The sequence below is a fragment of the Oryzias latipes genome, chromosome 13, assembly GCF_002234675.1.
Source record: "Oryzias latipes chromosome 13, ASM223467v1".
Taxonomy (NCBI): domain Eukaryota; kingdom Metazoa; phylum Chordata; class Actinopteri; order Beloniformes; family Adrianichthyidae; genus Oryzias; species Oryzias latipes.
In genome coordinates this window covers 17694658-17719284 of record NC_019871.2, presented here as the reverse complement: position 1 = coordinate 17719284, position 24627 = coordinate 17694658, and the positions used below count along the sequence as shown (strand labels likewise).

General features: G+C 38.1%; 1 protein-coding gene and 1 long non-coding RNA gene across 5 annotated transcripts in view; one reads left to right on the top strand and one right to left on the bottom strand.

The window, feature by feature from the left end:
• The window catches only part of LOC101174935 (leucine-rich repeat and fibronectin type III domain-containing protein 1-like protein), a 79217-nt gene that overhangs the window by 17828 nt on the left and 36762 nt on the right, over positions 1-24627 (bottom strand). The gene's annotated exons all lie outside the window — the stretch shown is intronic.
• Positions 2128-3299, top strand: LOC111948436. 2 transcript variants are annotated; one of them, XR_002874444.1, is made up of 3 exons: positions 2128-2167; positions 2801-2880; positions 2959-3299. It is a non-coding gene; the product is annotated as an uncharacterized LOC111948436 (long non-coding RNA). The 2 variants fall into 2 exon arrangements; XR_002874443.1 differs by lacking the exon at positions 2128-2167 and having other exon boundaries at positions 2340-2880.

Genomic DNA, 24627 nt, shown 5'->3' with positions numbered 1-24627 from the left:
CCTATAAAACATTTCTTTAGACTGTGGGAGGAACCCTAGAATCCCCAGGAAAAAAAACAAACATGAACATGAAAATTCCACACAGTAAGGTCCCAGCCAGTATTTGAACCTAGGCCTTCTTGCAGTGACGCAAGAGTGCTAACCACTCTTCCACTGTGAAGTCCCATGTTAGTAAAAAAACAAAGTTTTTATTGATGTGTAAAAGAATGTCTCAGAAATCTATATGTCCATTTGATCGTCCATTTATGGGCAGCATTCTTTTCAAGTCTTCCAAATCTTCTCTCTCCACCTTTGTAGGAACACTGGTGTCAGGATCCTGCTCCTGCAATCAACCTCATGCTTTTCACCCGTGCAACTGCCTTTGTAATGTTCTGCTCACCACCACCTCTCTGCCAGAATGTAAGTCATTAATCAGCTCTACTGCTCAGCCTGAAGTTGCTCTGTCTGATCCAGCTCCTATTTTTCCACATTGCTGCCAGCACGGTGATAATAACAGTTGTTCTAAAAATTTAGAGATAGCCATTTGTGTGTAGCAATGTCTCATTTTGTATTTCTAATTAAATTCTCTCCATTGCTAGCTAGTAACACTTTCACTTGTACACTTTTTTTTCTTCACACAATTGATCCCATTGGTTCTTTTCAAATATTGTATAAAATTTTAATTTCCATTTTTCTTTAATTATGTAAGTATTAGAAGTTGCGAGTGACCACTCTTAATGGAAAATCTATGTAAAAGCTCATACATGCGCATTTCTGTGTCGCTATGCACGTTTTCAAGACTTTTATTTATTTATTTTTACTCAACATACAAAACAAGCGACAACAGTTAAACCAGTCAAACTTTGACCAATCAGGGACTTTGCTTTGGTAGTGATGTATAGCATCCTCTTCAAAAGTGCCAACCGTTTGAAAAGCGTTAATTAATTGATTTTAATTGGCATCATTGTGATTTGTTTTATTATTTTTTTACATTGGATAGCACTGTTACTGTATGTACAATATTGTCTTTTTTTGTACTTTTGTTCTTTCAACTCTGTCATAGCTCTGTGTTTTCACAGAGTTCATCATTTCTTTTTTAAATAATACTATCAAAGAAAATAAATGTCCTCAATTGACAGATGCTGTGGTGTTCAAAGTGCTTATGCTGATAATTCTGCCACATTTTAATATCTAATACAATGAGTATCCATGTCAACAGGAAAGTTATGGCCAAGTGGGAGCAGTAAATTGAGCTTTCAAGCCCTAAGCTATCATCAGAATAAAAACTCTAATCCAGAAGGGGTGAAACTGAAGATACTGAAAGAACATACAGATGCAAGACAGAGAGAAGTGGTGGTGGAGGAGGTTAACAATTTCTTTTTTCAATTTTAATAAAGAATAAAGCTAACTTAGTTTTAAGAAGTACCAAGTAAACAGCAGGATTTCAATTATGTGTTTCACAAAGATATGGCTGTCTCTGACATTTCTCCATTAGGCCCCCAAGAAAGAATACATAAGGAGGAATTGTAGTGGTTATTAATGACAGTTTTTAGTGGCTGGATGGTACTACCGGTTGTATGGCTCAGTTAGCTGGTTGTACAGTACGACTGGTGACCAGAAAACCATGATTTGCTTCCCATGGCGCACAATGAGCCTCATACAGACCTTAGGCAAGACCCTTTGCGCTACTACCTAACTATATAGCCACAAGGGGGCCCAAGTCTGGATCCTCCTGTGTTGTGCCCAGCCCAAATAAAATACAGGCTTGTGTCTATGGTGTCAAAATAGAGCCTAAAGTATTGCGCATCAAAACAGTAAAACCGCGCATCAAAACCCCAAATCTGCGAATCAAAATGCATAAATTGAGAACCAAAACCCACAATTTGCAACCAAAAGCCTTTCCCCAAAGCACAATCCTATTTCTCAGCTGCCGATTTGTTTTCTCGCCATTCTGAAATCCTGTTTTTGAGTTGCAGTTTTATTTTGAAACTGTCTTTTTGAGTTGCGCTTTTATTTTTTGAGTTGCGCTTTTATTTTTTGCGGTTTTGATTCTAAAACCTGTCGACACGTAAAAACAGCGACATGTCAGTCAATGGGAGGGGAGGCGGGACATCCCTGATATCCAGAAGCTCATTGGCTACCGAATAAGACCGAGTCTTACGTCAACAGACCAGTTTAGAATGTGCCGGTAAGTTTCTCATGTTTTTCATATCTTTTACTATATTAAAAGATCAAAATTGTACTTTATTTAACCAGAGGACGCCAGCACATTCAGATGAGGAGCTCCACCAGTAGCTGCTAGTGAAAAAAGATGTTAGAAAGTTAGATGTTGCATGAAAAACTATCACCATTGTTCTCCTGTTTTAGCATGCTAGCTAGCTCAATGCTAGCGGGGTATCCAGCTCTTCTCATGACTTTTGTGGATTAAGCAAAGTACATTTTTTTACCACAGTGTCAGGATCAGTCATGTAAACCTGGGATAATTGTCCGTGAATTGTCACTAGGGTTAATCAAATATGTTATAACCTATAAGGTTTCTCAATATTTTTCAGGGTTTGTAACAGACAGAGGGAATTATTGAACAGAGAAACAATATTGCTGTGCCATATTATTCAAAATGTATGCGTCTGCACTATGCAGACTGGCAGAAGTCCGGTATTCGAGTGAACCAGAGCAGAGTAAATTGTAGCAGACCAGCAAAAACGTGTTTTATTCCACTTAAAATTATTCCAGTATTAGACATCAATAGAATTATTAGTATATTTAATTGGGTGGTGGTTTTAAAATTGACTATTGCTGTATGTCTGTTGTTTTCTATAAGGGCCGTTGTTATGCATACCATAACAAAAAAGGCAGGAATACTGAGGCAGCTACGACGTGGATGTCTACAACTTCTTTAAGGTAATGAAAAAAAATTTAATCTTAATTTTTCTCTTCTTTTTTTGGTTAATTAACTTTGCTGTTTTTGTTTCTTTCCAGATGCAGGCCCCAAAGACGTCCCAGTGTGATGCAAAGGCTGTCCAGCAGGCTCACAGACATCTCCTGTCAACTGAAAGAGAAGCCTTTAAAATAGTTGTCCATTTTGACCACACTGTCTGCTTCCCATTTCTTAGTGCCTGTACGAAAACAGTGACTTTTCCACCTCAAGTCTTTTAAGGAGTTTTAAAAACAGTTATTTTAATTTCTCTGAATTGTGGTTCAGAATTTCACAGAATCTAATGCACTTGACTCTGTGTTTCAGAGATCTTTGCAAAACCATCAGTCTTTTGTACAAAACACATTCAATGGTCAAACATTAAAAAATGAAGCTTTACAAAATACCAGTGGTGATTATTAGCCATTTATTTTCTTAAGGGGGGCAGTATTTTGTAAGGCAGATGAGATCTGTTCACATTGTTAGTTTTTGTTACATCCTGCTGTGATGACATGCATAGATCAGTACATAAATGTTAATGTCTTGGCCATGGTTTTCTGATGTCCCACAAGGGTTGAACAGGTCTGAGAGGAGAGAGGACAAGCCACAGAGGGAACAACTCCAACAGTTTCCTGCTCTGCCTGGTTTAAGTTAGTCTGTCGTCCAATGTCCACAGCATCCTGCACACAAAGAAAAATGTATTTAAGACAGTTAAAATGAGTGTGTGTGTGTGTATATATTTATATATATATACACACACACACACACACCTTAATTGCTACTCAGTAACTGCATATTGTGAAAGGTAACTTCCTGTGTTAACCTGCAATCTTTAAGGTTGAGAAAATTATTTTGGAATACAGTTCAGAATCAGAAAAACTTTATTGATCCCACCTGTGGGAAATTTGCTCTGGTACTTCAAATAAAAATTGTGTTTCTTTTATTTATTTATTTTAAATAGGGATTAACTTGATCCCAAACTAGGAAAGGTGTCACTTTCTTGCAGCAATATGTTGCTTTTGTTCAATCCATCTGTGTAATCCCTAAGGAAATATTGAAAAACCTTATATATACATGAATGTACTTCTTAAAAAACTATTTGATTAACCCTAGTGACAATCCACGGGCAATTATTCCCAGGTTGACATGACTGATCCTGACACTGTGGTAAAAAATGTACTTTGTTTAATCCACAAAAGTCATGAGAAGAGCTGGATACCCCGCTAGCATTGAGCTAGCTAGCATGCTAACACAGGAGAACAATGCTGATAGTTTGTCATGCAACATCTAACTTTCTAACATCTTTTTCACTAGCAGCTACTGGTGGAGCTCCTCATCTGAATGTGCTGGGGTCCTCTGGTTAAATAAAGTACAATTTTGATCTTTTAATATAGTAAAAGATATGAAAAACATGAGAAACTTACCGGCACATTCTAAACTGGTCTGTTGACGTAAGACTCGGTCTTATTCGGTAGCCAATGAGCTTCTGGATATCAGGGATGTCCCGCCTCCCCTCCCATTGACTGACATGTCGCTGTTTTTACGTGTCGACAGGTTTTAGAATCAAAACCGCAAAAAATAAAAGCGCAACTCAAAAAATAAAAGCGCAACTCAAAAAGACAGTTTCAAAATAAAACTGCAACTCAAAAACAGGATTTCAGAATGGCGAGAAAACAAATCGGCAGCTGAGAAATAGGATTGTGCTTTGGGGAAAGGCTTTTGGTTGCAAATTGTGGGTTTTGGTTCTCAATTTATGCATTTTGATTCGCAGATTTGGGGTTTTGATGCGCGGTTTTACTGTTTTGATGCGCAATACTTTAGGCTCTATTTTGACACCATATGTGTCTCTGCCAAAACTGTGCACATCAGTAAAAGCTGATTCCCTGTGGAGATCTCTGAAAGGATGCTGAAAGGTGAACAACAACATTGACAGTTCTTGTACTGGTAGTAATACACCAAAGTAATGCATTACGGAAACATTTTCCTTTTTACTGCAACTTAGTATATGGCAATTTTCGTAATATTAAACTCATTAAATTTTCAGTAACTTGTGCATCACAACAGATTAACCACTAGAAAATACAATTTTTCACGGCAGTGCAAGTCCACTTCCAGTTCCTTTTCTTCCCCCTCTGGCTCCCTCTCATCCTGCAATTAAGCTCATTCTTGTCAGCTTTTCCCCTGCCCTTTTACACAGCTGTTCCACTACCTGACTCTGCCAGCAAATCATTGCATTTTTATGCCCTAAATCTTTGCTAATTACTATTGCTTCATGTTTTTTTTTCATTCTTGTTCTCTCGTGACCTTCTTGTGGATTTTTCCTTGTCCAAAACTCATCACCTTCTGCTTTGCTCCTAGCCCCAGGCTAGATCTCCCCCTGGAACCCTTCAACCTCTAGCAAATCCTCTCAGCTTCTTCCTCTAAACAACCTTGTCACAGTTTCTTCAGTATTCACCCACTATTAAATAGACTTTGCAAGATATCCACTGCACCAATCATTGTCTCTTCATAGTCACATTCCTTAGCTGCAGCGCAGTCACACAAGGCATATTACATTTCTAATACTGTGTCTCCACTTCTTGGGATTCACCTTGTTGAATCCTTTTCTGACAGTGAGATAAAGAAACAATAACTTTTTTTTTAATTCCTCAAAGTGGTTTACTGCTGTTTCGTTCATTTCTACTTAAATTACTGAGCCAAACGTCCTACAAGGTTTTAAAGACCCATTTGTTAAAAAAAAAAAAAAAAACTTGGGGTTTTTTAACATGAGAGCCCACCATGGCATTCACCAAAGCCAGACGCAGCTAACACTACAGCCCGGAGTGGTTTGACTTGCAAGTAAGTTGTCTTTACTTAATGAGCAATGCCTTTTACACACAGACGAATGCTAATAATTTCAATGCTACCTCACAAGCATTTTGACTCCTAAACATCAAATAAAAAGCCACTTCCATTAATGATTTGTTTTTTACAAGGTATGTTGTTTGTGATAGAGTTTTCTTGATTTGTAACCATCTTTTCACATACACATTGTGCAATTTTTTTAATCAAACATGTGAATGTGATTTACTGCCCGGTGCCTTTGTGAATTGCACAACAATAAATTAGGGATGTTGTGGATGTCATTTATTCAAAACGTTTGTCTCAACAGACTTTTAGGAAAGGGGTGCAATTTTATTAGGGTGATAGGCACACCTCATTTTGCAGTCTCCACATAATGGTCTCATCGTGTACAGTACGCCTTACTTATTGGGGCAAAAACCAAAAAATTATATAGGAAAACTATTTTCGATGTGGCATCAATTTTAACATTCTGTGGGTATAAAAAAGCCTGATTTTCCCGGTAGGTCGTTCCAAGTTCATCATTCAAACACCCATAAACCGACAACATTGCTTGACAAACAAGCAGTGCCACTTGGCCATAACAAGTCTTTAGGTTGGTAGTAAGCAGTCAGATGTTGCAGGTCAACTAGGTCTGTCTCAATGTCTCATCAGCAGACTTGCATCAAAATACGGATCTACTGGCAGAGTTTGTGACAGACCCAGGAGTTGAGCTTCACCAGTGACAAACCTTAACAATGACCAGTACCTAAGGACATCTGCACTCAAACAACGTTTTGCAAATGCTGCACAGCTGTAGGCCCGTTTCCCTGATGTGAGGGGTACTAGGATTTTCAGACAAACCATTTGCAACCATGTGACCAGGACAATGCAGTAATGGCCCACCATCCTGTTTTTGACAGTTAGATTTAGTGATATCCTTGTGACATGTGTGTGTACTGTATGTATAATTGCATATTTTTGATTAATTGTAAAAGCACTGTCAAGAAAATGGCATCATCTTATTTCATCTCTGTATTTATTTTCTTGATTTTAAATCAGTGTATGACTTAATATCTGAAATAGGTTTGATATATTTGTGTTTTTGTTATGTTTTATTCTAATACTCCATTATTTCTAATACTTGCAATACTCCAATGAAACAAATCAATAAGCCTAACTTATTCTAAGTAGTTTAATGCAGTGTGGCATAGGTAAATCTTCAGTGGGATACACATCTGTGTTTGTTGTCACATATAGCATAAGGAGATGCTTACTACCCTGTCCCCAAAACCTCTGCATCGTTAGCATTTGATAATTGTCTTGTATTATGCTATAACAGTGACAGGTTCATTAGAGGCACTTGTTCCAACAGCAGAGTGACGAGGGGCGCTGCATTGTAGAGTTCTGAGTGTGCTTGCTTTGAGTGGGGCTGACATTTTCCTGCCCAGTGAGGACATGTATTCTCACATCTGTGTGTGTCAGAGTCTGACATTTCCATGCTGTCTGCATTTAACTAGTTTGAATGACAGGAAGACGTTTTGTTTGCAAATACTGCCCATCAATCAGCCCCTGGGCAGCCAAAACAACCCCCCCCCCTACACACACACACATACACACACAAAACTGATGCAGCCATGAAGTCACATCCAAAGAATTGGACAATGACTGTTGATCTACGCAAGACGTCAAGAGGAGATTTATGTTAATGTGGCCAGGGTGTTCTTAAATTATTTAAGATGCCAATTATTTCTCCAGTACAGGAAGTCAAGAGAAGCTGAGGGCAAAGGTTTGACAGCAAAGTCCCACTTGTGCACACATGCCACATATCCATCCCAATTGAAAAAAAAGTGACAATATGCTCTTAAACCGAAAAGGGGTGAAAAGACTTGTGGTATGACATTTAGTGGTGCAGTTTAAAAATATATTCTTAAACTGATTAATCTTACAAATAATAGATGAGCAACTTTAAAACTTCTCCGAGGCTGAGGGGACATGCCTGGTACTTTAACAATGGAAATACGTGCCTCCAGTTAATTATTCTATGTGGACTTCCTGTGGAAGTCCTTGCCGATCTGAGGGCACTGTCATGTTGCCCTTTCTGAAGCGGTGATCTGCCCCTTTACCTTGCATTTTCCCTAAGGAGCTGAATAAGATATAAGGTCCCACTGATGGCTGGATCAGGGACTTTTTTTCTTTGTAATCATACACTCCTTCTGCATCACGCATGGACTCTTGTCCACTATTACATCCCTTGCGTCGCTTACACTGAAGACCTATGATAGACTAAGTATATTAACAGGAATATACACCGCTGTATTATTTACTTGGAAAAGAGCAGCACAATAAATATATTCTCCCTGAAATGTTTATCATACACTATATAGGCACCTGAAATAGACTTATTTGTTGTCAGTCGTTCTATTATGCAGTTTTCCATACATGTCTGTGTTAACAGCATTCTTTCTGGGTAAAGTCTTTCTGGGAAGTTTATTTAGTGCAAGGAACTGACCTACTTCAATTGTTTTTATATAATTCTTTTTTTTTTTCAACTTGAGTGGGCTTAATTGATTACTAATGGTTTCCCCTGTGCCCTGTCTTTGGGGCATTTTTAGACCAGGTTATTGCATTTTTTATGTGGCATTGACTTGATGCATGCTTCGAGAGTCCCTTGTCTTCTTTCCAATTATTAAATCCTTGTTTGGTAAAAACCAAATCCCTGTCATTGTTCCCCCCAAATTTACGACACGGGAAACAAAAGCATGCGTCAAGCTATGCTGCATATTCCAGCCATGGTCTTCCACGATAACAGCCTGTGCAGAGTCAGCGTCTGTTCTTACCAAAGTTACGCTTGGGGAAAACTAGAGCTGTAGGTTGTGGCGGTGCTACAGTGTTCAAGCCTAAATCTACATCATCTGCAGTGGCCCCCACAGGGCTGTAGTGTGCTTTACAAATCCAAAGTACCTAAAAATAGTCTCATAGTTTTATGTTAATTTAAGTATTAAGAAAAATTTAAAATGTTGCTTTTTCATACTATGTATCCAAGTATCCAGAGCCAAAGACGATCTTTGTTGTTTTTAGCAAAAGACAAGCTCCCCATTTCACTTCATTCTGATGCATCACCTTCAGACAAATGGATACATTAATGTCTTTATTTCCTCATCTGAGGTTGTATCCATATATCCAATATATTTGGATAGCTCCAATATTGCTTGTCGTTTTTGTTGCTCTGCTTTAGTTAGCTTGGGTTGTAAGAGGCTGTAAAATAAGAGTAGAGATTGTAAACAAATGGAGGATGGAAAATAATCTCAGGCTTACTTCCGTGCGAACAGTCCTGCCCAAACTCAGAGGCAAATTTCTGGTAAACAAACTAAAAACGGTATGATAATTTTTTTCCTAAAAATTGCGTATTCATAATTGAGACATGGTTGGCTCATTTTACTATAACCTAAAAACAACCAAATACCATCACAGCAAACAACACACGTGATGGCAGCAAAAAATGATCAAGCCACCATGACAGTCCAATGTGTGGAAACACTTAATCTTGCAAAGATGTGACCATAAAGGCGGCGGGCGCAAATTTAACTCACCAATCATATTTTGTGTGAACACAGCAATACAGTTTTAAATTTTGATTTAAATTATGCACGTAGGTGGGGGCGAGCGGGGGGAGCTGATCCATTTGGATCCCGGTTCAGCCATGATCCTTGCATCCCTGGTTTCTAGGTAATGTGTGAGAAGCACGCTGGAAATGCTTCAAGTGGATAGAGAGGCTTTAGGGGTTTACCTTGACAAACTTTGAATTAAAAGAAAAAATAAGCACAGCCTAGCTTTCATATTAGCATTTTATCCAGCAAGAGGGAAAAAAAATAAAAATAATATGCATACCGGTATATTGCCTGATGTGTAAATGTCAAAGAAACATTTCTTCTAACAAGTCTATTAATTTTCATCCAAGGAAGCCATTGAAATGATAAAAAAAGTCCTTGTATCAAAAAGCCAAACAATAAAAATGCCTGTGCTTGACAGCAACAGCATTTAACAGAAATAGAATGCAGCCAGGTTTATACTTAAAATGGCACGACAACAGAAACCCTCCCCACCCCACAATCCCCCCATCCTGTTCAGTAAATAATTGATACACTGTGGTTTAAAGGCTGTCACAAATGACAAAGCCGCCATAAAAGTTTAACAGCGACAACAATATACAGAGGAATTCATTAGAGGTAAAGTTTAGCATGTGGATATTTTAACAAAGATGGACACATGGCTATTTCTAGCCTAAATTACAATAACAAAACCTCAAACAACATGCAGGTTTTGTGCAAAGACAGGAACCAACCGATCTGGCTACATTCCTTATTATTTCAAAGATACCAGCAGCCTTATTTAACAACTTCTGAGCACATTTCACTATGGGTAGCTCCAAGAGCCCAGTGATATCAATATGATGATAATACATGTCATTATCCTTATTAAGGGCAAACAGGAAAATGTACAATACATTACTCACAAAGGAAATGTATCCACAGGTACATAGTGACTGATATGCACTTTGTGTGCTGCTAAAAAAACATATTTTTTTGGTGTCAGACAAAGAGAGGGGGGACATGATCATTTGTTACTTGATGGGGAAAAAAACCTGGAGGATGAGGATGTCATTGCGCATCTGTCCTTAAGCTGAAATAAACTGAAAATTCCTGTTTAGGCTTTTAAGCAAGGTTGTTTAGGCTGGTTTACGACACCGCACAAAAGCATTTAAACTAGAAAAACATTGCACCACACACATTTATTGTTCTTTTTTAACAAGAATTTCCTTGTTCTCTTTGTAATGTGCTCATAGGTTCACATAATATGTTGTTTCTCTTTTGGCTTTTTCCATCAGGGGTCGCCACAGCGAACAAGTCGCATGGTAAACTTGGCAATGTTTTACGCCGGATGCCCTTCCTGACGCAACCCTCTCAGAGAAACCAGGCTTGGGACCAGCACAGAAGTAGAGAAGGGAACACGGAGCAGCCCGGAGTCGAACCCTGGTTTCACAGACGGAAGGCGCCGCAAACCAGCACGAGCTAATATACTTTTCCATTATAGAATATTCATCCATCCATTTTTTGTTCAACTACTTCATTATTCATTATAGGGTCACAGTTAGATCCTCTTCAGATATCCTTGGACACTGACATGAACAGTTTGGACCAGGGATTCGTCACCTTAATACTAAAGAAATCATTTGGACCCGTTTCTCACTGACCAAAGGCTAGTTGGAACCAAAAAGCCCAATTTTATTCTTTAGGAAATAAACCATTTTATTAATCAGTGACGTGCAGTCAGGAGAGGCAGGTGAGGCTGTGCCTCACCTGTCATTATGGGAAGAAAAGAGAAAAAATAAATTCAATTATTATATTTAATCAGTAATTTGTGCATTGCAGTCATTTTCCATTTAAATGTACCATTTTTGGGTGTTTTTTCTTTTTAAAATAGCTGAATTTCCACATTTGCCATTCAGATACTAAGTGACGTGCGATGAGGCACCAGCCCGCTGAGCCTCACCTTGGATTGCGCAATACCTATGCAGTCAGACGGTACTGCTGTCTCTCTGTATGTCGGTTCAATCACTTGTACTGTATGAGCTGAGTTTATATAATTTAGCAGATGTATATGATGTACAGTGTTTGTTTTTATAAATAACTGTATGTGAGGTACGTGTTTCTTGTGCTGAGCGCTAAACGCCGGCAAAAAAGCCGCTGGGTGAGGCCAGACATTCTCGTGCCTCATGTTAGGGGGCGCCGGTGAGCCCTGAGATTATGACGCTAAAAAATACTAGAAGAAGTGATAGCAAGCGGCAAGTCATTTTCTTCAGAAGGAGCGGCGTATGGACTTTATTTACAAGTAAAGGTAAGAGGATAATAACGTTTGTGCTTTTTTCTATGCTGCAGTTTGTATATGAAAAAAAACACGTTGAAATGATATTTTAAACAAAACACGTTAACTGTTGTCAATTAAATGGTGAATAAGTTACTCAGTATGGTTCATATGTTTGTAAATCTGACTGATGACGTCAGTGCCTCACCAGCCATTAACCTCACCGCACGTCACTGTTATTAATGTATTTACTCTGAACATATTTTGTTTGAACAGACTCCAGTTTTTGTGGATACAAAGAATCAAGTAAAATTTTCATTTATCCATTTTCTTAACCCGCCATATCCCATTCGGGGTCACGTGGTTGCCGGAGACTGTCCTGGCTGCTGCTGGGCGAAGGCAGGGAAAAAATCAATTTCTTGGAAGAAACTAGTTCCAAGAGAAAGACATACCATCCAAAACTCCTCACTGAGAGGGCCCAGTTGGGATTAAAACCACAGCCTTATCACTTTAAGTGACAGATTCACCACCATCCCCTTAACATTTTATGAACGCTAAATTAGTCTGGCCTTTTTGCAGATTAAAATCCCGAGTGGCCGGGATAGGCAGCCCTGTGACCCCCAACAGGGACAAAACGGGTTTAGAAGATGGATGAATGGATGAAAAAACAAATCCACAAAATAAACTAAACAACCTTATCTAAGGCCTAGGGTTAATTTATTTTTGCCTATAGATTCTAGTCTTCTGACAATGATTGAAAAAAAATGTTCACACATTTAATATTATAATCAAGATTCTTTATTCAAACCTGTAAATATGCACCTTTACTCTTGTAAACAGGAATTCAAAATTAAAACAATCACTGTGAAAAGAAGCTGAGCTGCATAAAAGTAATTTAAATGAAATTTAAGGGTTTGAAATTCTTAATCACTGGCATGTTGTAGTTTGGTACCTCGATTTTGGAAAAATAAAAATTTTGTGAGCACCTTTGCAAGTTCAACTTTTCATTTTCTACAGATGATAAACCCAACAGAATTCCCTTCCTTACAGAAAAACATCCGACCTCTCACAGTAGAGATGCTGTATTACTGATGATCTCTGAATTTAAACAATGCTTAGATCATAACTAGTGGTTAGCAAATGGCTTACTCACAACTGCCATTATGGCTAGATACTGGCAAAAAAAGGGCAAACCTGTACAGGTGGCCAGAACAAAATAGCAATGCAATAAACTGCTGATGAGCTCTTACAGCAAAAATGTTCATACACACTTTTTTTCCATGGGCATGCGGAAAGTGAACACTTATACAGTGGAGGAAGTACATGTAAGTATTTGATCCCTTGCTGGCTAAGATCTGGATCAGAATATTGTCAAACTCATATTTCCCACCAATAACTTTATTTATTTTTTTAAACTGTAGCTTTTAAATGTTTACAATAATCGTTTTATACAAGTGTTGTATTTTCAACATATAACAATTGGGCTTTTGTCATACTACTGCCTCTTGTCTCCACCTGTGAGGAGCTAACAGGTAATCTGCACAATTACTCTCACTTGTGTGACTGCCTTTTTAAGCAGGCTCTTCCCAGAGGACCTCTGCCAGAGAGTCATCTGCTGCCAGTGACTCTCCAGCTGCCAGTCTATGGTTTCAAGTGCTTGTCAGTTTCCTGGCTTTGGAAATCAGTTTCTGATTTTGGATCATGGATATTGCCACCCCCTTCCTGCACCTCAGATTTATCTGGAACTGCCAGCCTGTCTTCCTCTCGCTGTGCATGTGACGCCCTCTTCAGGATCAAGGAATCATCATAGCAGATTCATTAGTTTGAGACTCTTGAATAAACTTTTTTTTTTTTTTTAACTCTGACCAGTGTGCTCTCTGGGATCTGTTTCTCATATCCTGGCAGATTTCAGCAGCACATACAGATTTCTTTCTAAATCAAATACACTTTGTCAAATAAGATCCTGCTGCTTGCAGTCATTTTAATGCAATTCAAATATTGAAGAATAACTTCTGAACAGAAATTAGGCACTGCTGTGCAGCAGGAGACACGATTATGTGATTTAAACGTACTCTAATAAACGGTTCTGTCAATAGATGTGATGTACTTAATTTAGGGTAGTGTCAAGAATGGTCATAACACAGTTATTTAAACAAATAAAACAAACAAACAAACAAACAAAAAAAAAACTTGTGACAAATCCATGAATATTCAAAGCATTTTTCTTTAAAGCCAAGGAGCCACAGTAGGAGAATAAACGACTAGCTGCAAATGGCTTTGGAGCCTCAGGTTACAGACCCCTGACCTAAACACATTAAAATATAATAACAAAAAAAAACAAAAAAAAACAAAGCTGTCTCAAAAAGTGAAGTTTCATGCAAAAGCTTTTAGGGAAAACCACACTTGAAACTTCACTTTTTGAGAGTTCCCCGTTAAAGCAGGTTGGATGATCAGGAGCCATGAATTTAGGTATGTCGACTGCACTCTAAGTGTCAAAGTTATAGAAAAGGAGGAACTGAACCCGTGGATGCAAAAACTCAGATTAGGATGAGAACATTTACAGAACTTTTTTAAAGACAGTAACAATTGATTAGAAGCCTACAAATCAACAACTTAAGGGACAGCTTCAGTCCAATCTCTGTCTTGTTACCTCACCTACGAAAAAAAAGTGTCTCTGTCCAAATATTCATGGTCCTGACTGTAAGTTAGATATGAGTTAGTTAGAGCAGAGGTGAACTGGATTATTGCAACTGAATTGGAATGGACTATTTGATTGGATTTTTATTGAATCTGTTTGCCTTACTTTTATTAGTTCCTGAATTGATCATATTGTCTGGCTTCTACTAAGGTGAACCAAGGACTGACAAGCAAATATGGATTAATAAAAAAACTTTTACTGATGATGCTGTCATATCCGTAACACTCTTATACAAAAATTAGCACAAAACAGCTCACATAAGTTGATTTTGCGTGATAAAGGCCCGTTCATGCACTTTTAATTAAATAGAATTAATTTAAAGCAATTTTAGTCATATGAAAGGTGTATTAGTATTCAAAGTTTTCAAAGTCTATTTCAATAAACTGCAATGGGTACAGATGGTTACAGTCTTTGGATATATCGTATTGTGACATATCATGATACGTATCGTATTGCCAGACTTGCTAAAAATAGTAAGTTACTGCCCACTTCTAGAAATTAATGTTTTGAATCCAAAATTTAAGAAGATTCCAAAAGTTTAATTTTATTTTTTTTGCGTATTTTTTCTCAGCGTCGTTAAAAAAAATTGTTTAAAATTTCAACAAACTTGCAAAATTATTAATGTACTTAAAACAGACACTACAAAAAAACTTTTAGTTACTGCTTCTCTTCCTAAATAAAGAGTGCAATACAAAAATAATTTCAGTGTGTAGTATGTGTTTTTATGAAAAATGTAACAGACTTTATAACCTTAATCTCTTTCTTCGGTGCAGTTTCCTTGTTAATCACTCTAGCAAACAATGGGGGATAATCTCAACAGAGATTATTGTGTCCTGTATGTTGTCAGTGTATCGTGGTGGAAGAGCTTAATTTATTTAGAACCCCATCGGATTACAAAGGGCAGAAAAGATAGAATGTTGGAGTTGAGTTTAGAATAAAGACACGGGTTGGCAGATCTCCTGTCAAAATAACAGTAAGAATGACATGAGGAGGAAAAATGACTGATGGAAAGCTCTGGCTATCCAACTGTCTGACTGCCTTCCAAAGACAGAGCAAATAGGTTAAATTCAGAAAGCACACTTTGGTTTGTGTCACAAGACAAGTATGACCCCTGTTAAAGCATTATAAACTATTTATCTGATTTTATTTTATTTTTTCCTTCTACTTGTCCTGTCCAACAACTAAGCAAACAGATGAGAGCTGAAGGACTTTTGTGTTGGACAAAATACAATCTGATTTTATCTAAAGTAAAAATTTATCACGCATATTCTAAGAAGGCTTTGGTTTTGTGTCATACCTCAGCTCACATGGAAATCCATTGGGCATTCTGGAAATAGCATCAATCACACAACAATGTCAAGACAAGTTCAAACTAAGGTGAACCAAAAGATTATCTATGCAACTGTGATGTTAATGTTGTTTTGTTATCATTTTTAAATCCACCACTAAATGTATCTTTACAATTATTTCATTTTACTTTTCACAACATATTTATTTCCAATTACTTAATCTCACTTCTGCAAGAAATTGTCAGTGCAATGCAACAGTAATCTATTTATGGCCTGCAGCATTCTTGGACTATAAGAACGTCTTTTTTTCACAGTTCGTCTTTCTTACTGCACCTTTAAGTAAATATTTTGCTCCTATCACATACTCAAAAACTCACCAAAATGTGTATGCATCCAGTACTACGTGAAAATGAATTTCAGGCATAGTGAGAATAAGCCCCTATAAAAAATAATGACATCACAGTGGGCAAAGTCATCAAAAAAAGAATGGGGCCAAAATCTGTATCGGGGTTTAAAAAGTATAAAATCCTACACGGGTGGTTTCTCCTCCAAGCTCGGGTCCTCTACCAGAGGCCTGGGAGCTTGAGGGTCCTGCGCAGTATCTTAGCTGTTCCTAGCACCGCGTTTCTGGACTGAGAGGTCTGAGGTCTTTCCAGGGATCTGTTGTAGCCACTCCTCCAGCTTGGGGGTTACTGCCCCGAGTGCTCCAATTACCACAGGCACCACTGTCACCTTCACTTTCCATGCTTTCTCCAGTTCTTCTCTGAGTCCCTGGTATTTCTCCAGTTTGTCATGTTCCTTCTTCCTGATGTTCCCATCGCTTGGCACTGCCACATTCACCACAACGGCTTTCCTCTGTTCTTTATCCACCACTACAATATCTGGTTGGTTCGCCATTACCATCCTATCAGTCTGGATCTGGAGGTCCCACAGGCTCTTTGCTCTCTCATTCTCTACCACTTTAGGTGGTTTCCCATTTTGACTTTGGGGTTTCCAGTCCATATTCTGCACACATGTTCCTGTAAATTATTCCAGCCACTTGGTTGTGTCACTCCATGTATGCTTTCCCTGCCAGCATCTTACACCCTGCAGTTATGTGCTGGATTGTTTCAGGCGGCTCTTTGCACAGCCTACACCTTGGATCTTGTCTGGTGTGTTACTCTGAGCTGCAAGGATAAGTGCTTCAGTGTTGTTCTGTAGGCCAGCCCTTTTTTACCCATTGGTCCTGGTTACCATAAATGGTAGTTGAAGAATGTAAGCACTGGAGCTAAACTGTTAAAGGGTCATTACGGGTGTTTTACTAGCACAGGCTTCAAGTACACTCAATACAAACCAATAAGTGTCATCACATTCTTGTATTTTTGTTTGTTTTAAGCTTCTAATGCACAACAGTTATATTTTGTGTTTTTTTTCTTTCACAACTCTTATTTTTGACTCCATTTTAAGTAAATGAAGGTTTTTTTCCTGAACTAGAATATTCCAAAATATCCTGATTGCTCATGAATTTGAACTCAACTATCTTCTCTTTTCAAATGGCATGCCATTAACATTCACAAACAGGCAGATACAGGTTGTTCAAGCATACAAATATTGTGAAAGGACAAGGACAAAAACACATACACACAGTTACTTTTAGTGTGACATTCATAGACACTTAGGCTAAAATGTTAGTCTCTTTGTCAAGCAGAGGATCCTGGCAGAATTAATTAGTGAGCATGGAAAATAGAGAATCCTGAATTCAATTAAATTGACAGCTTTCCCTACAGGCTCAATACTGACTAGGCCATTATCAGACTAAATTGTGTGTTTGAAGGATAAGGAGAGAAAACAAACCTGAGTATCCCTTGTGCTATCCTAGGCACTTTGACATTGGGAGTGAGGTCATCTAAACCCCACAAGACAGTGTGCTGAACTTATTTCTTCAATGATTTGTGATCTTCACTGGTGTCCATGGATTACATGAAATCCTCTACATCATTATTCACCTTTGTCATGGTAGGGAGAACACGTCAATGGTCATCTTGACCCCATAGGATAGCACAAGGGTTAAATTTGTGTATGTGAGGGTGTTCATGTGTTTATCTAGAGGTTGAACTAATTTCTCCGTCAACGTGGCCAAGGGTCACCTAGCTTTTTTAGGGATTTATAGGTAAACAAATACTGTCTATACTAAATCCCTTCATCGGAAGTCTTCAGCAACCCACAGCTTCTGTAGTTCAAATAATCCTCCCATCAATACAGTGAATTAAAAGGTTATATCAGCATAAGTAGTAAATAGCTGTCTAACACTACCTTTGAAAAGGGCTTCACTGAAGGAAATATTTGTAATAGTCTTGATTAGCTGACTGGCAGGAAAGCTGTAAAGAGGATTTGCAGTTTAGTACACGTGCAGGAAAATACTTCCAAATTCACCCAGAGAAAACATGTAATTTCAGAAGGGGTCAAATTAATGTTAGTAAAGGCGTATTGTATTTAGATCTGAAATCCTACAGACTGTGCTGGTTTTATTTAATGTCATTGTTAGGGGCTTTATTTCCTGATTTGAGTCATAAAAGGTTTGGTGTCTTCTTTGCAGATACTTATACTAAAAATTGAAAGTAAATAGGTTGGTGATAATAGACAGTGTACCTGGATAACACACATCTCCTTCGGACGCAAAAGTCTCATACAAGAGTGTTATAATACATTTTTTTGACATTCCTGATGTCCTCAGTGATCAAAACATAAATAAAACACTAATTGGCCTAGACAGCCTAGATAACTATATGTAATATATATATATATATATATATATATATATATATATATATATATATATATATATATATATATATATATATATATATATATATATATATATATATACTAAATAATAATCAATTGTGTTATGCAAATCCCATCAGTTGTCACAACTCTCCACATTCAGAAAACAAATTTCACACATTCTACTTGGGGTTAATATGCTGCAGCACCAAACATGAAATATACATTTTCACTACAAGCAATAAAGAAGTTAAAAAAGTCAAATATTTTAACTTTGGTGTCCAAAGCACCCATGACAGTAGCACTGTTATGCCTGAAGCAATAATGTCAAAACCCCTTGATGCTGAGTAATACAAATATGCATCAAACTGCTTCAGTTGCAGAAGCATTCACAACCCCGTCCAGATTTCTCCACTCCTGGCTGCTGTTTTCTCTTTTCTTTCATAACTGGATAAAGATGTAGGCATCAAGGGTTACCAAAGCAGTTGGATCTGTCTGTGTGATTTTATAAGTGAGGAGTCAAGGTTTTTCATGTTACTAAAGTAGGATCAAAAGATTTTTTAAAAGTTGGTTATTACTGTCAGTTCCATGCAGATGAATAAGTCAGTTTAATGAATATACAGACCTGAGTTCGACCCAAAAGGACAGTTTATGAAGAAATAGCTAATAAAACACAAGTAAATGCACAAGGCAATGGTGAAATTTCCAAACATTTTAAATTGAAGCGAGGCCAAAGTTATTGGCCAATAATAATTTACAACTCTATCAACACACTATTTTTGAACTATCTTCCTGAAGACCCATTCCAATGAAAAAAATGTTTTGTTTTCTTTTTTAGGGGGGTGACGTGTTTTGTAGCTTTTTTTCCGCAAAATGGATGACGTATATAAAATACTTTTAGATTAACCCTTGTGCTATCCTAGGCACTTTAGCATTGGGAGTTGGATCATCTAGACCCACTAGACAGTGCGCTGAACCTTTTTTCTTCAATGATTTGTGATCTTCACTGGTGTCCATGGATTACATGAAATCTTTCCACCTTTATCCACTTTCTTCATGGTAGGGAGAACACGTCAATGCAAGGATGGGGTTATCTAAGATAGCACAAGGGTTAAAATTGCATATCTGACTATTTCTTTATTCAAATAAGGAGGAATCAGGAGCAGAGCTCTCTTCTGTGACACAGCAAATGACATGGGCGGGGCCAAAGTCTCCTTGTTCTGCTCCATGCTGATGCATCCACTTGCAGACAAATAGATCCATGTTCATCTTTGTTTTCCTCATCTGAGCTTGAGCTTCAGCCGTGGCTTTACACCGAGCTCTCTCTGGTTGACAGAGCTTCTCATCCTATCTCTGAGGGAGCGCTCAGCCACACTGCAAAGGAAGCTCATTTCGGCCACTTGTATTTGGGACCTCATTCTCTTGGTCAAAACCTAGAGCTCATGAACATAGGTGAGTATTGGAACAAAGATTGATCAGTAAACTAAGAGCTTCGCTTCCGATTCATCTCTTTCTTTATCACAACCGATCAGCACAGCGACCACATAACAGCGAAAGGCGCTCTTATCCACCTGTGGATCTCACGCTCTGATCTTCCTTCACTTGTGGACAAGTAAAGGAAGATCAATATAAACAGTGAAATAATCAAGAACCGTTCATGATCTTCGTTGATTTAAGTGTACTATGAGCTGTTTTATTTGCACTTCTTTCGTGGATTTAATATGGATAATTCATCATACATCTGTGAAAATTTCACAGACCACAACTTTTCTCACTTTTTCCACGTATATTCAAATATAACCAATTTTCATCCGTGCATAAGCGCAAAATGTGCATAGTGGCTGCGTGACACAGCCTTAAACTCTGTAAGGCTGTTCCTTGTGAAAGGAATACCAAAAGGCTAGAAAATTGAATATAATCAAAAAGTGGCTGAACAAACTAAACAATAATTCAATAAACCTATAGGAACAAAACACAAGAAACTAAACAAACAGCAGCATGATTATATCTATTTACGATTCTTTTTACTTTTTTCCTGTTTTAAATGGTGTATACTGTAATAAAATTATTCGGTTCTGCAAACCCTCAGCTAGACCCAGATTCTCATAAAGTCACGCATTCACAAATTGCTACTTCTTGAGGCAAAGATGTTAAAGAGGCTAAATGTAAAATGCCATACTGCCATGTTTCCTTTGACACAGCACATTGTAGCTGGAAAAGTGGATGCAGAAGTGGTAAGGCAGGCAGTGTGAAAGGGGTTTAGTCACATTATCTTTCTATGCACTTCTTTTCCTGGCTGTCTCTGTCTTTTCTGAGCCGCTCTGGCACTGTTTTTGGCTGAACAACAGATTTGTTTTTTTTTTTCTCTCTTAAGCTTGCTATCATGGCTTGTTTTCAAGAGCCGAAGGGAGAGTTTGCCACGTTTATCAAAAAGTATTGATCCACAAACATCCTATAGCCCATCAATCCCACAGAGATGTGAACACAGTAATAAACTGAGCAAGTAAGAAAAGGAGAGTCAATTCATTTCAACTTTACTGTTGACAGTAAAAGTCATACATTAAATTTGGTATATTTTTCGTAGATAAAATTCAAATGAGAATAGAAAGAATAACTTCAGTAGAGGGGTTGGAATTGAGTGAGGAAATAATATGAGATGTGCAGTGGAGACACTTGGGATCATGTATTTAGTTCAGCTGGTGGATTAAAACCTAATTTTACATCCATCAAAGTGGGCCACAGGGGTTGAGAGTGGGGCTGTGGCTGATGCTTGTTAATGGCTTAACAGTCTTCTGAGGACAGAGATAGACTTTGAATTCAATGAGAACTTTAGCCTGATATATTATGGAGATTCAAGAGATAAAAAAACCAAACAACAAACAAACAACTTTTTGCAAATACCCTGTGTGGCAAAGCAGTAAAGTTGATAACGACCGAAATATGTAAGAGGGGATATAAAAAAAAAAACAAAAAACTGCTTACATTGCTTGTAGCTCTGAATAAGTAATGAGTATTGTACTCTTTGGGCTTGATCCCTATCATAACCTTAAAAAAAGGCAAATATTTAAAACATGACAAAACCCAATCCCTTTAAAAGAAATCTCAAAAGTGAGGCAATATTTTATCACTTTAACTAAACTTTTTTTTCCCAATATATGCCTGGTAAAACAATAACCAACACCACTAAGAGCTCCCTGAAAGTCAATGACGTTTAAATGGAGAACACTTAAATATGTTGTAAAACTGATCCCGCAATGATCCTACAGACTGTGGTGCTTAGGAATAATGGGCGGACAGTGACTTGTAAAATTCTGCTTTTTTGTCTTGTACATAAAAATGCTCAAGTAGAAGAACAAACTAGTAGCATACTCGCGTCTCTTTGTGAGTTTCCAAGAAGCAGCTAAAGTTGGTTGTAGGGTTTAACTGATTCAATTTACACAACAATTTGATTCATATTGTAATTTGTGGTTGACAATATGATTCATAGTCAATGCTGGTTCATTTTGAATAGTCCCATTTGATCTGATTCACTGACCTAAAATAGATCCAGGACATCTGTAGCGAAAAATTCAACCTGTGTGACTCAGAGATAAATACCTGAGTATTGAACAATGCAGGTAATGTCTTCCTTTTTTTTCCTTTTTTGCTAGATAATCAAGTGTAAATTAAATATGTGAACAAACAAACAAGTAAACAAGAATTAATGACAAAACCATTCACATTTTAGTTTCGTAAAATTCAGCTTACTGTTGTTTTTCACATCAAAATAATCCAAAGGGAACATTTCTAGAACATTCTACCCCACTGTATGATCACATTTCTTTCTGCAAAAATCAAAGTGGTTCCACACATTGGACTGGGATGATGGACTGACCAGGTTTTGCTGTCATCACATGAGTGTTGTCTGCTGTGATGCACTTGGTCGTTATTATCTTATAGTAAAGTAAACGTATCGTGCCTCAACAAAATATTTTCCAGTATCAATTCTAATCAATGTATTTCATTTTGAAATGATTTTAAAAGATATGTGTCTATCCCATTAACTTGCCTTAGATAGACCGATCTTGTTTGATCATAGGTACTGTATAGAAATAGATTCATCGTTATACCCCTAGCTGGCTGTGTTATGACAAAACACAGGATCCTGGACTGTAAATTTTCAGTGATAAAGCAAAGTTTTGGACCTGACAAAGATTTTAGCAGGACGCCTCGTGAATACTGATGTTTGCTCTGCAGAAGCTAGCTTAGTTACACATTTACCATCTCACACATTGAATCTTGACAAAAGATCCACTGGGCATATGTAAATTCTGTGTCAGCAAAAGCAGTGATGATATTACTGTAAATTAAAATGAACCAAGGACCTTGATGTAAACATGTGCAAGCTAAATTTCATCTTTACATAATCAGTGATTATGTTTGTTATATGCACACGTCAGGCTAGAAGAGCCACGGGAACATTATTGTAGTATTTAGGTCTGTGTTCAGCATAGAGATGTGCACGAAGACATGAACTGCACATGAATTACTGCATTGTGAAAGTCAAAAGATGTAGTCCTCCTTTGCAGACTCAAAGGTTTTCTCCCTCTCACTCTCTGAGGTTGCTCAGTCTGGTGTTTTATGAGCCTCATAACCAACCACTCACGCCTTTTTATGTGATGCCTGTGTGTGTTTGTGTGAGAGAGACAGAAAGAAGGAGAGCAAAAGCAAGCGAGGCAGTGTAAGTTGAGGTCTGGGTCCTATAACCCAGTAAGGGTGTGCAATGATTATGTAAGAGCAGATGATTAACATAGCTTTCATCTCACAGAGAAGAGACAGGGGGGCACATAATGGACATCGTGGCTTATTTAGACAGAAACCTAATGCATCCGTGCACAACAAGTTTATGTGTACACACAATTACTAGTAAAGCACTGATAGCGCAGCCAGCTAGGTTGATATTTTAAACAAGGGTTGCTAACCTAGTTGCTAACTACTATAACATGTTGCACTGAAACTGGTCTTTTTGTTTGAACATCACCTTTTAAATCTACTGAGCTTTATTATCTTTCAGCCAGTTGCTGAGGCAAACTAACTTTTTCTGAAAGTAAAGCTGACCTTTTCTTGTTCACAATGTGACCTGCAACTGAGAAAAGTCGTTCACAGGGAACAGTGGTGCAGGAGTGGCTGGATATTTGTGAGCTAGTGAGGCCAGCTTCTCATGGGCTCCTGAATGAGATGCCCACCACCTCAAGGTGCAGTCCTCCAATTTAATGGTGGGCTCTGTTTCTGTACCTCTGTATGGCAGGTTGGACCTCTTCATCTTCTGATTCTGAATCTGAGCCCATTGCAGAAGGTTGATTCTTTCCCAGACTGACTTGTGCTTGAAGCTCCATATTGCTGGGCTGTACTTAACCCCTGTGCTCTCCTAGGCACTTTAACATTGGGAGTTGGGTCATCTAGACCCACTAGACAGTGCGCTGAACCTTTTTTCTTCAATGATTTGTGATCTTCACTGGTGTCCATGGATTACATGAAATCTTTCCACCTTTATCCACCTTTGTCATGGTAGGAAGAACACGTCAATGTCAGGGTGGGGTTATCTAAGATAGCACAAGGGTTAAAATGACCGACAACTTTGCGAGCCTTTGCTTAAGCATTTACAAAGCCGCTGTCAGTAAGACTCACTGTGACATTTCTCTGCACCATGTGAGTGAATTGCGGCAACCATGTTGGGTGCACTGTCAGTCCCAATGGTTGTCGTCTTGCCCTAGATGTCCCACTTACGTGCAACAGACAGGAACTGTTCTTTACAAGCTTCCGCAAAATGACGCTCCTCAGTTTTTAATATAGTCGGCGCAAAAGACTTCAGTTCCCACGTGTCATTGATGAAATGTGCAGTTACTCCGAGGTAATTGTTGTTACTCACTGATGTCCAATGGTCTCCTGTCAGGGCGATATGATTTACTTGAGCAAAGACTTCTTTCCTTTTTTCTTTTTCGTTTTCACAGAGCTCGTGGATTTTCGTCATAACTGTAGCTTTTGACGGTGGCTTATAGGATGAGTCTTGAGACGCCACTTGCAAAACATCAAGGAAACCTGAGTCTTCTACAATGCTAATGGATCTACAATCCTTTGCAATCCATTTTGCTGTTGTGTTGGTCAAATTATATGAGGTTGATTTAGTTAATGGCCTGCAAAAATTCAGCGTGGTCTAGCGCAAAGCACTTGCTGAACCTGACGGCCCAGCAAACGCATGTTTGGCATTGACCTGGTACCTCAAACTTGAACAGTTCCGTTGAAATTGAAACTCTTTGTTA